Here is an 11,765-nt window from a genome sequence, read left to right on the forward strand (position 1 = left end):
GAGGCATGCAGGATAGAAGGGAAGCAGTGACAGAAGTGAAGTAACTTGCTTAGGTGGCAGAAGGGTGACTGATCAAGGTAAAGAATCCAGTCCTCCTTTCTCCTAACCTGACATATCCTGGTTTACACTGCCTCTCTGATTTGCTACCCTTAGTGTATTATATATTTCTTAGGGGTCAGTATAAGAAAGGATTACAAACTTTGGCCCCTTAAACAACATTGTCAGGGAACTTGTTCATTGGTCAGGTGCTGTAATTTAGTTTTATTTTGAACAGATAAATATTCACATGAGCTGTTTGCAATACCAATATTTCAGTCTTGTACATGTTCCTGAAAAACTGAAAATGAACTTGATTTAAAACAAAAGACAGACAAGAACTAGCCCAGACTGCTATCCAGTTATGAGAAATGCAGAATGAAAAGCAGGCAGCATCAAAAGTGAAATGAATATCAAGCTGAAAATGAATATGAAGCTAAAATATCGGTAGCCCATGGTGGCTTTTCTAAATCAACTAAACACATGTGTGAGTTATTAAGATCTGTATATTAATTAAAGAAGGTAAAAAATTCAGATTTTCACAAAAGGAGATGACATTTAAATGTCAATATCCATTAGTATTCCAACCCATTGTGGTTTTGGTTTTGGGGTTTTTTTGCTAACTCCAATTTTAACTGCTAGTCTTCCTGTTTAAATGTAAACCATACAATGATATTGACGGTGCTTTTAAGCCTTGTATACCTGGAAAAGTGAGACCAATATAAGTTAAGGTATGAGTTTTTAAACCAATGTAATTATACTGATTTAACTCCCTGTTTTGACACTTTTATTCAAGAATAAGAATACCTTTTTCAGTTTAGTTGATGCTGCTTTCAGAGGGGTTTGAGTTAAACAAACAACCCACTCATGCAGTTGAATGTGTGTTTACATAATATAACTATTATCTATACTGCACTAACATAAGTAATAAAATATTTCCGTGTCCTAAAAAGAGGGTGGATCTGTTTATTTTTGGGTGGCTGGGGCAGGACAAATTTAATGTCTGCTTCTTAATAGAGCTCCCAGAACTATTTGACTTGATGTTACCTTCTATTATTTGTCTTTTCTCCCCTTTGATAAAAACAGAACGTTGGCAAAGCTCTGCAGAAAGGATGTCGCTACTTAATGATTGGTCTACAAGGATTAGCAAACGCCTATACAGCTCCATTTGGAGTGGCAACCTCGGTGTCCTCGCTGGTCCGTTAGAGTGGCTTCCTTGGCTCCAGAAGAAGGATAAAATGAACCTTCTTAGAGGAGTAACTTGATTTGTTCCTTCCTTGCATCCAATCAACTGCTGAAACCTACATCTGAGAAATCTTTTCAATGCAATAAAAATAATAATGTGACAGAGTATTCTAATGGATCGATTGCACTTCTACAGTGCCTTTCGTGCAATCATCTCAGGCAGTTCTCAGCCATTAAAATCAAATTAACTCAAAGAAGGTGAAAGGATGAGGAAATAACCTCAAATGAATTGAGCCAAAGTTCATAATTATAGTTTAATTAATTCGACTACATGTGCAGAGAAGCCAAAGAGAAGGAAAAGCCAAAGAGAAGGAAAAGCAAGTAGAAGATGGAGGGAGGTATGTGTAGACATGCAGTGAGAAGACAGGAGAGGATCAGATAGCGATTTGGTGCTGGTTGAAAGAAGGAGCAATGAAGGGAAATAGAGGTAACAGAGATGTCAAGAAAAGGTGGCGTTTGATTTGCTTATTCCTTCTTCATATTTTTCTTTGGTGATGGCCAAATAATCAGTGCATTGTTTTTAAATAAGTGCTTTTTGTATACCATATGTAGAGCTGGTCTCAAAAAATCATTAGATCTTAAGACAATAGTGTAGAAGGTTTTGTTTGTTTTCTACCTGTTTTCTTTTTATAAAGATTCACTGTAGGCACAGACAGAAGTGACAATTTTTACTCCATCTGGCCCCTGAAAATGCTCTACAGCAGTGATCAAACACAAGTGCATAGCTGCAGAACACTTTAAAAGTGCCTGATCCCACAACTCTCTGAACCCTCATTGCATTACTGAGGGTGCTTCAAAATGGAGCACCCTGAGTAACTTCTGTCTGAACTTATCGAGGGCTGCTCCCAGGGCTGTCTTCAGAAGGGATGGAGAGGAAGGGAGTGGAGGGAGTTCAGTCTGGGGTTCTTTCAGCCCGCGCTGGGAGGGTAGTGGGGTGGATTGGAGATAGGGGGGGCTCCAATTTACCCACCCCACCCTCAAGCGCCAGCTGAAAAAGCCCCAGACTGAACTGCCTTGCTCTCTTCTATATTTCTCTTATGAAGACAGAGCCGGAGCTGGGAGAGGGAAGAGGTGGGGCTAGGCAAGAGCAGCTGAATCCTCCAACCCCAAGGACCCAACAGTGAATGTCTGTTGGGCCTGGGGGATTGCTATAACTCATAGCGCTTTCTGCAAAGTGGTATGAGTTACCGCAGGGAGCTGCACTTCTGTCTGCACCTTGTAGTTAAGTGTTCAGGTATTTTTCCTGCCATTGTGAAAGTTATCTGCCTTATGCAAGCTGAGAATATCATGTCATTGCTTGACTTGAGTAACTGTGGCTTTAAGAATAACAACTATTATAAGACTTTCTGGAGAAATCTCCACTTTATTATTTGGAGTCATGTTTTTGTGCCAGACTTAAATGATTTTTCTGACAGAACCTCTGTGTATTTTAGATCTTCTCATTCCTATGGTATGTATATGTAATTAATATAGAAAATGACTTCTTTTTTTCTTTTGTTCTGAAAACATGTTGTTTTTCTTCCCTCTGCCTTTGTTTTTTTTTAATTTTTGAATGAGCTGGAATTACTTCTTTCTTAATGAGCCAGATTGTATTCTTTTAACCATAGTAAAAAAACAAACAAACCAAAGATGTATTTCTATTCTCTTTTAACTGAACTGTAAATAAAAATGAAATGGTTATTTTGTCTTGTGAAATATATGTAATATTTTTAGGCATGCAAACAAAAGGAAGTATTTTCTCCATGGAATGTGTATGGTGTGAGCAGTTATAATTCAAGCACCGCACATGACTCTGCAACACGCCTCAGCCCTGAGCTGAATGGGCCAGCTCTGGAGTTGTAGCTACTTGGGGACTCTCAGGAAAGTTAAGGCCAGGGTTAAGGCACAGAGATATAAGATCAACTTAGTTTATGAAGTGATAGCATCTACATAGGGGTTTAATGCAGTTTCAGTTATGTGCACTGACTTGCATGCCTGTTTGTTCTGGACCCAGAGGGTCCAGACTTCCATCTTCAGCTCCCTCTGTGCAAAAATGAAGTTTATTTCCTACCTATGGGGACTTTTTACCATCTTGTACCATCTACACTTTTCCCAGAGCCTGATGAAGGGACTTTGATCCTGAAAGCTTGCAGAAAAGGACAATTTTCTTGCCATTTTCCAGTTGGTCTAATAAAAGGTATCATTTTGGAACCAAGAGTTCTAGTTGTTTGTATGTCTTCTTGTCTCAGACCAACGTGGCTACCAAGTACATCCCTGTTTGTTCTCTTGACCTTTCTTGAATTCCTGATGTAGACAGGTCCTGGGGATGGGAAATGGCAGTTAAGTCCCTAGGGCTGTCCAGACTGTAGAGGCAGTTTGAGATTTTGCACCCAGCCTGGCAGGTGGATGTCATGTGAACTCATGTCCACTTAGAGCTGCACTGGGACCCACAAAACATGCTTCACACAATTAATCTGAACAGACTGTACTAATATGGCAGTGCTATGTTTGCATCTGCGTGAGGTGCAGTTTTAAGTAGGAGCACTGATGTTGAAAATAGAGAAATAGGCAGGACAGCTAATAGGAATGAGAAATGAAGTACTAAAGCAGTGGTTTTCAACCTTTTTAGACTTGAGGTACCTCTCATTAGACCCCTTGGAAAATGCCAGCTCTTAGTTTTCATTCTTTTTCTGACTGCAAAATAATAGCACAATTCTTCTGTTGCAAAGAACTCAGAAAGACTGCAACAGGTCAGAATGTTTTTAACACTAAGAATTCCTATGTGAAAATCCTGGGTTTATTTTGTCAGTCATGTTTGCACCCCTAACATGACTCACAGTGCTAACATTATGTGGTACCCCAAGGCACCCTTGAAAGGATCTTGTGGCACTCGAGTTGCTAGACACTGCACTAAAGGTTTTCTGAGTGGGGGAAGGGTTGGTAAATGACATGTGTCTTAGTTTTTATTTCATGTGTGTATTACATATACAGTGGGCACATCTACACAAGATGCTGTGACATAGTAGCAAGGAGCTACTGTGCCATAGCTCTTTGCTACTGCACAGTCATGTTGCCGGGCAGTAACCATGCAGTGACACTACTGCACAGTAGTAACAAGCTACTGCGCAGTAGTTTGGTGCTACTGTGCAGTAGTGTCAGGGAAAAAAACATGCAGCAATGGTACTGTGCAGGAATGCCAGTTACTATGCAGACATTTAGCACTGCACAGTAATAACTGCGCAGTCCACCGCATATGTAGTAGACATGGGCAGTAAGCAGTTCTTATCATTCTAAATATACTGACTGTTCATTCATGGATAAACTACAGAGTACAGACTGTTTATCACAGGGACTTTCCACAAAGGTAAATATGAACTTTAGTTTGCAAACTATTAAGCATGATGGTAATTGAAAGGTGAGCACTGATTCTTGTCCACTGAAGGCTAGCTTCTATGTAACTGGTGCAGCTAGTTGTATAGAATAGACTCCTTATGATACATTTTCAAATGGATCAAGATTTTAGAAGTGGGCTTGGAAAGAAAAAAGCCTGAGGCTTATTGGCAAAAGAGACTTATGCTAAACTGTGTTTCTAAAATGGACCAAAAGCAAACAGAAAAGGAGGGGTAAGGGAGAGGCAGATAAACAACTGATACCACTGCCATTAAGTTGTCAGTGATTCATGTTAAGAATGTTTTTCTCTGAAATAAACTCACTCAGGTTTGCTATTTTTGCCATTTTTTGTCACCTATCAAAGATTTCTTATCAATAACTTTTTCTTTTTTCCTTTTTTTTCACTTTGATGCTCATGAATTCAGGCCTCATTCTAAAGCATCTGGAACCACTTCTGACTGCATTTTATGTCACTCTTTGTGCTATGTTACACCAGCATGCCTACAGCACATGGTGAAATTAAGTGAGGTGGAGCCTAATTTTAGTTACTGCAAAGTGCACATGGCTCCAGCGGTTGTCAATAGGAGGTGTAGTCACTGAAACAAGAGGTAACATTGCTTTGGTCTTGGTTTTGGTAATTTTGGAGGACATTGTAGGAGAAAATAATGGCTGTAGGAAATAATCTTGAGTCAAGTGACCATGTGCTTACTAATTTTAACAATGGAAAAAAAAAGTTTGGAACTAAAGGTTTTGATATTGAAAAGTCAATTTTGAGAGATTAGGGGGACTAGCTAGTGTAGTAGCTGTAATGAGGAGCGTAAGAACTTGAGTGTGGAACTGATTTGGAACAACTTTAATTTTCAAGTTGCAAATGCTTATTTGGAACTTTTTATCCTAAAGGAATGGGGGAAAACTTACAGAGAAGGGCTCCAGACCAAACAAGTTGAATAACATCTCCAAAAGGTATTGGATGAAAACCTATGAGGAATAGGAAAAAGGATTGATCAGGAAGGAAAACTGTCTAGAGGTCAAGAAGTGTGGGGGTGAAGTGACATATATTGAAAGTTAATTCAACTTTGCAAAGGTGGTTTAAATGAACAGTAAAAGCTTTTAGTCAATAAAAAGAGAACAAGAAAAGTGTGGCCACTATGCAGTTAGTATAGATTAGAGATTGAAGATCTGAATAGAACCCATAACTAAATGAATACCTCATTTTTAGTAAGGGCAGTGATGTTGAACATGAGTATATAGGGTAGGATGGCTAATAGGAATGTGGGTATGGAAATGAAATTACTGCAGCTGAGTTAGAAGCAAACACAGGGCTTAATGTGCTCAGAGCAAAGGAACTAGATATTCTCTATCCCAGAATTCCGAAAGGATAACGTGAAGTCACAGGTCTGGTAACAAGGATTTTTATTAAATCTCTCAAGTTGGGAATGGTAGTGTGCGACTGGAAAACAGCAAATGTAAAACTTAGATTGAGGAAATGAGAAAGAGAGAGAGAGCTATCCAGACAGCTACAGATCTGCTGGTCAGACATAATTTAGAACAAACTTTGAAGAAAAGAAAAATTAAAGATATGAAGAATGGGATAAAACGGAATGAGGGCTTACCAAAGGTAGATGATGCCAAATTGACCTGATACTTTTCTTTGAGGACATATATGGATTTCTACTTAAGAGAAATGTGAAAGAGAAGGGGTTGTCAGTCAAGGGAAATTTTAACCATATGATGAGGTGCTTTTCGGGAATTATTTGTAACATTAGGGCTGAGTAGTGAAACTGTAAAAACAAAAGTAAGGAGCTGGCTAAAGGGGAGATGACAGGGGTTGTGCAGAAGGCTGGAGAGGTTACTAATGGAGTTCTTCAATGATCAGTTTTAGAATCAATCTTATTTTCATTAATTACCTTTGCAGAAAATGTAGAAGTATGCTAATAAAATCTGATGGCCAAATTTAGAGGCATTGTCTAGGAGCCTTGGAATATGATACAGGAAGAACTTGGTGACCTTGAGGAATAGAGTAGCACAAATGGGTTGAAATTTGATAGTACAGATTGTGAAGTCATGCACTTAAGAGCTAATAAGAATTTCTGCTGTATGCTGGAAAATGACAGAAAAGGAGAAGCATAATGTTCAATCACAGGATGTGATGATGTCAGTCACAAGGTAAATGTGATCCTTGAATATATCAAGTAAGGCATTTCCTGAGGAGGGTTGGTGCGGGTACGGAATATTCATGATTCAAGACATTGCTTAGACCTCATCTGGAAGATTTAAGAAAAATGAATTTACACTGAAACAGGGATAAAGAAGGACTACTAGAAAGGTCAGGGGAATGGAGAACTTGTTTTGCTAGAGGACACAAGATTGGCTTGTTTAGCTTAGCAGAATGAAAAGTAAGAGGAAATATAATTTCGGTCTATAAATATGTAAGAGAGGAAACAAAAGTAAGGGAGAAGAGCTGCTAAAAAGCAAAGTTGACACAGTGCAAAAAGGGTATAAATTGGCCACAAATAAATTTAGGATGGAAATTAAGACAAGGTTTCTAGGTCTCAGTGGTGTAAGCTTCTAGAACAGCCTCCCAATAGAAGTTGGGGGGGGACCTTGGTAAGTTTAGGGATGGCGTTACATGAGACGGTTGTCTACTTCAACAGAGGCCTGAACTTAGTGACCAAAGAAGTCCTGTTCAGTCCTGAATTCCATCTCCTCTCAGTTGCTTGAGGCTTGAGTTCTTGTGAGGTCATTCCCACTAATTCTGTAGTCACCATGGATTACTGCAGGTGGACCGGGGCAGACACAATCTAACACAGTTAATTTTTTAAAGTTTTTTTTTAAGGTTTGTCATAAGGAATTAAAGGGCACAACCCTTTTCTTCCTTATTCCATCCCTTTCAATTAAAGTCCTTTCAGTGTTAAGTACAAATCCTGTATCACTGAACAAAGTAATACCTGCCTAGTCCTGCTCTTCTGGTCATAACAACTTAATTGCTGCTAAAACTAGTCATAAAATTCTTAGGAAAGGTTAAAGGACTTATGTTTATAAATGCTTTCACCTACCAAACCTAATGCAGAGAAGTATTTTATTGCACCATGTATTTAGTAGTGCTCTGTCTCAGGAAGGGCCTTGTGACACTGGGACATGAAACTATATCAGCTGTTTACCAAGCTTCACTAATCATGGTCTAGAGTTCACTTAGATAAGGAATAACGCTTTAGAGATCCTCTGCCTATCTGCACAAACTGCAAAGCTGAAGATGACTTGTGTCTGTCTCTAGAAAATAAGTCATCTCTTTTTCTGTTTCAGTTCCCAAGTCCCACTTTATTATATACTGTACCATCTTTCCCTTTCTCAGATAAGATTAGTGCTACAGTCCATAAGCTTCTGCAGTCACCTGTTCAAAGCCTGCCTTGCCCCTCCCCTTGCCCCCTCCCCAACAGCACTAGGGGCTCTAAGGGGTATGCATATTTAATGAAGAGATGCCAGGATTTAAAATGCTTTCAATCCAGAGGGAAGAATATTTGTTGAAGCAATTTCTCCTTTGTGCATGTTAAAATTTTGTAGCCAGGCATGTTTGGGAAGAGGATTCTAACTGGAACTCCTATACATAATAGGACATTGCTTCTGTGGTCATGAGAACGCATCTTCTGCCATCATACCCTAGTAACTACAAATGTGATTTCTGTTCTTGATGGCAAGGCTTAAGAAACCAGATACCAAAACCACTTCCAGCCACTGGCTTCCAACACAGGCACTTAGAATAATGCAGGGCCTTTGATCATTGTGAACAGCATGCAAAGATCTAAACGAAAGCTGCATTAGCAGATTGAGAACATTGTTTGGTCTTTACATTTAGGATTAACTAGGTCCAGTAACCCTAACCTAAAGGCATTTGTCCTTGAGTGCCATCTGGTGGGAATAACTCAACAATCCCATGCTAATTTAACAATGTTCATTGTTTTGCAGTGCCTCCCTAAGGCTGGGATTTGCTATCTCAAAAACAATTCTGCTACTGTTTCCTGACTAGGGAGACCAGGAAGGTAGTATGTCATGATTGATCCCTTGTTCAGAATCTATAACAAGCTGTTGCACTGGAATGTTTCTCTGCGTATCAGCAATTTATATCTGTTTGAACTCTCTATGTCAAACTTCCGGTTGTTTTAAATCAGTTGTTCATTTTTTGGCAGAAGTGTTGGCAGAAATCTTCATTTTTTCTTAAGCATTAAAAAAAATGCATTGCACTTTAATCCCAGGATGTAGTGGGGCTTTAAGAACATGAATAAAGTAAAGCTTCACTGCAGGGAAGAGAGGTGCAGTAGGGTTATATTAATTTACATGGAATAAATGGGCCCACAGAGTAAATGGTGGTTAACATGACCCAGATGTGTCACTAACCAGTTAAACTAGGTTCATGGTTTCCAGTTCAGGAGCCTGCATAGTTATATGGCAGATGAACACAAAGATGAGCTCTAAAGTCAGAAATGTATTGATTAGGTTGCATGAGAAAAAGAATCAAAAGCAAAATAAACCACGTTGAAGAAAATAAACGATTTTGGTCATGCAAAGCAGCCTATTCAAAATCCCTTAGCTGGAGAGAAGTTAGCTTGTTCATTTCTTATTCTGTCAAACAATCCTTATGGTAGATGAAAGGTTAGTTCTGTTTCCGGAACTTGAGTTGCTGTGAGAATGCTGGTTATTTTTCTGCTTTTGATAAAACAGGCATATAGGGAGGTCAGTAAAGGTAGATGTAATACAGTTTTTGTTATGTTCGCAGGATACATGATGTCTCATCAGTCATAAACAGACACTATATTGCAATGACAGTTGTTGCTCTGCACCTTGGCTTGCTTTCTCAGACTACAGTGTCATCTGGGCAGGGTTAGGTGGGCTGTCATCCTGTTGTGACGTGCAGTGGAATGCAGCGTATCTTAGAACTGAGTGGAAAGCTGAGAGAGAGGAGAGGAAGAAGATAGTTGGGGAGTCAGAGGAGGAAAAACATAGGATCTTACTAGCATCAAGTTAGGTTGTTTGTTACTCTGGCAGTGAGGGGGCAGGTATCTTCACTCATGTATGTCTGAAGACTACATATCATTAACAGAGGACAATCTCTGGTGTAAACAGAACCAACCTTTTCTTTGGTCCACCATTTGATCCCCAAAGTCTTTCTTTTTGAAGTTTGACAATCTTGTGAAGCAGACAATCCTGATTTCACTTACCATTTAGGCCTAATTTCCAACATGACAGTTTTGGTTAATTGATTTCTGGTCCCATAATCCTCTTGTGTGGAATCAGAACCTAATATAGCATTTTGGTGATATAAGTAGACTTTTTTTTTATCTTTTGTGTAGCCTTCTTTTTTAAATTAATTGTTGCTGGTTATTATAACATTTTACAAACTTTCACCTGCTTTCCATGGTTGCATTCACAGTTACAGTAGGCTTAGTGCACAATATGATGCCTGATTTGAAGTGCAAGGAGGAATTCAGGTTCACAGAATATAATTTGCTATACTGGATCCATCCAGGACCCCAGGACTAACACGTTTCTATTATGTGCATCTTGGTGTTCTACTTGGTTCCTATATTTGAAGGGCTCAGAAAGCAAGCTGTGCCTGATTAATTAGCTAGAACAAGGGAGAGAGGGTAGCAGTTTCTACTGACTATGCACAGCTTAAACTGGAAGTTTTCCTACCTCTGGTAGGCCTCATTCAACATTTAGGAAGGTGCTAAACCATTTTCTACAAAGGTTATTTGTCCTTGTACTGCAAAATGAGATGTCTGCTAGCAAAAAGCTTTGTCATTGACCTTGTCAGCTTTCCCTGAGTGTGCACAGCCTTTCTTTAATTTTTCCATCTCCTTCAGTGACACATTTGGATAACTGGGGTTACAGGAAATTGAGGACATTTTCAATATAATTAATAGGAGTCAGAGAAAAAGGCACCATGTCAGCTAATGTGGGACTGGATATTAGTTTAGAATAATCAAAGCTGTACTGTCTTGATGGCTGCACCTTAACGGGACCTATTTAATGCTGGTCAAACTAAAAAGACACTCTTTATGAGGCTAGAATCTTGCTAAAACTGATGGATAATGAATAAGGCCACATACCAAACTATCTGCCTTTTATTCTAATAAAATAAAGAAATCAGCAAATTGGCATAAGTGATTCCTTATAAAGACAGCTCCTCAGGAAAGAAAACCATTATCCTACTGCTTTGCAGAATTGTTTTCCATTAGGAGACATACATTATTAATGACCCTATTCTCAGGCTATCATCACCAATTATTCACCCAAGAATTTTTTCCCCATGTTTATTTCACTGAGTTCAGTTCAAGTGTGTGACTCACCAAACTCATTTGTTCCCTTGTAGAAATGGAAGCAGTAGTGCTTTTCCCACTTTTACTCCTTTTAAATAAATCTTTCAAATATCCAGGTTGTAGCCATATTGGTCTAGAGGCAAAAGGAAATCAGGACTTGTGGTAGACGTGATAGCTTTTATTAGCCCAACTAGATTTTTGTAAAGAATTTTTTTTGAAAAAAATCTAGCTGGTCTAATAATAAAAGATATCACTGGAACCATGAGTTCTGATTTCTTTTAAATATGTTTCATAGTTTCTAGGGTCGGAAGGGACCTGAGCCAATCATTGAGTCCAATCCCCTGCCATGGCAGGAAAGAGTACTGGGGTCAAATGACCCTGGCTAGGTTTCTATCTAGCCTCCTCTTAAAGACCCCCAGGGTAGGAGCCAGCACCACTTCTTTTGGAAGTTGGTTTCAGATCCTAGCTGCCCTGACAGTGAAGTAGTGCCTCCTGATATCTAGCCTATCTACCCTCTGCCAGCTTGTGACCGTTATTTCTAGTCACTCCTGGTAGTGCTTGGGCAAACAGAGACTCCCCCAATGCCTGCTGGTCCCCCCTGACCAGTTTGTAACAGGCCACTAGATCCCCTCCTCAGCCTTCTCTTGTGAAGAGAAGTCCCGGTTCAGGTCCCGTAGCCTGTCCTCGTAGGGCCTGCCCTGCTGCCCCCGATCATGTGAGTGGCCCTCCTCTGGACCCTCTCCATGTTGTCCACATCCCTCTTGAAGTGCGGCGCCCAGAACTGGATGCAGTACTCCAGCT

This window comes from Crocodylus porosus, unplaced genomic scaffold, assembly GCF_001723895.1.
Source record: "Crocodylus porosus isolate Cpor-Errol unplaced genomic scaffold, CroPor_comp1, whole genome shotgun sequence".
Classification (NCBI taxonomy): Eukaryota; Metazoa; Chordata; order Crocodylia; family Crocodylidae; genus Crocodylus; species Crocodylus porosus.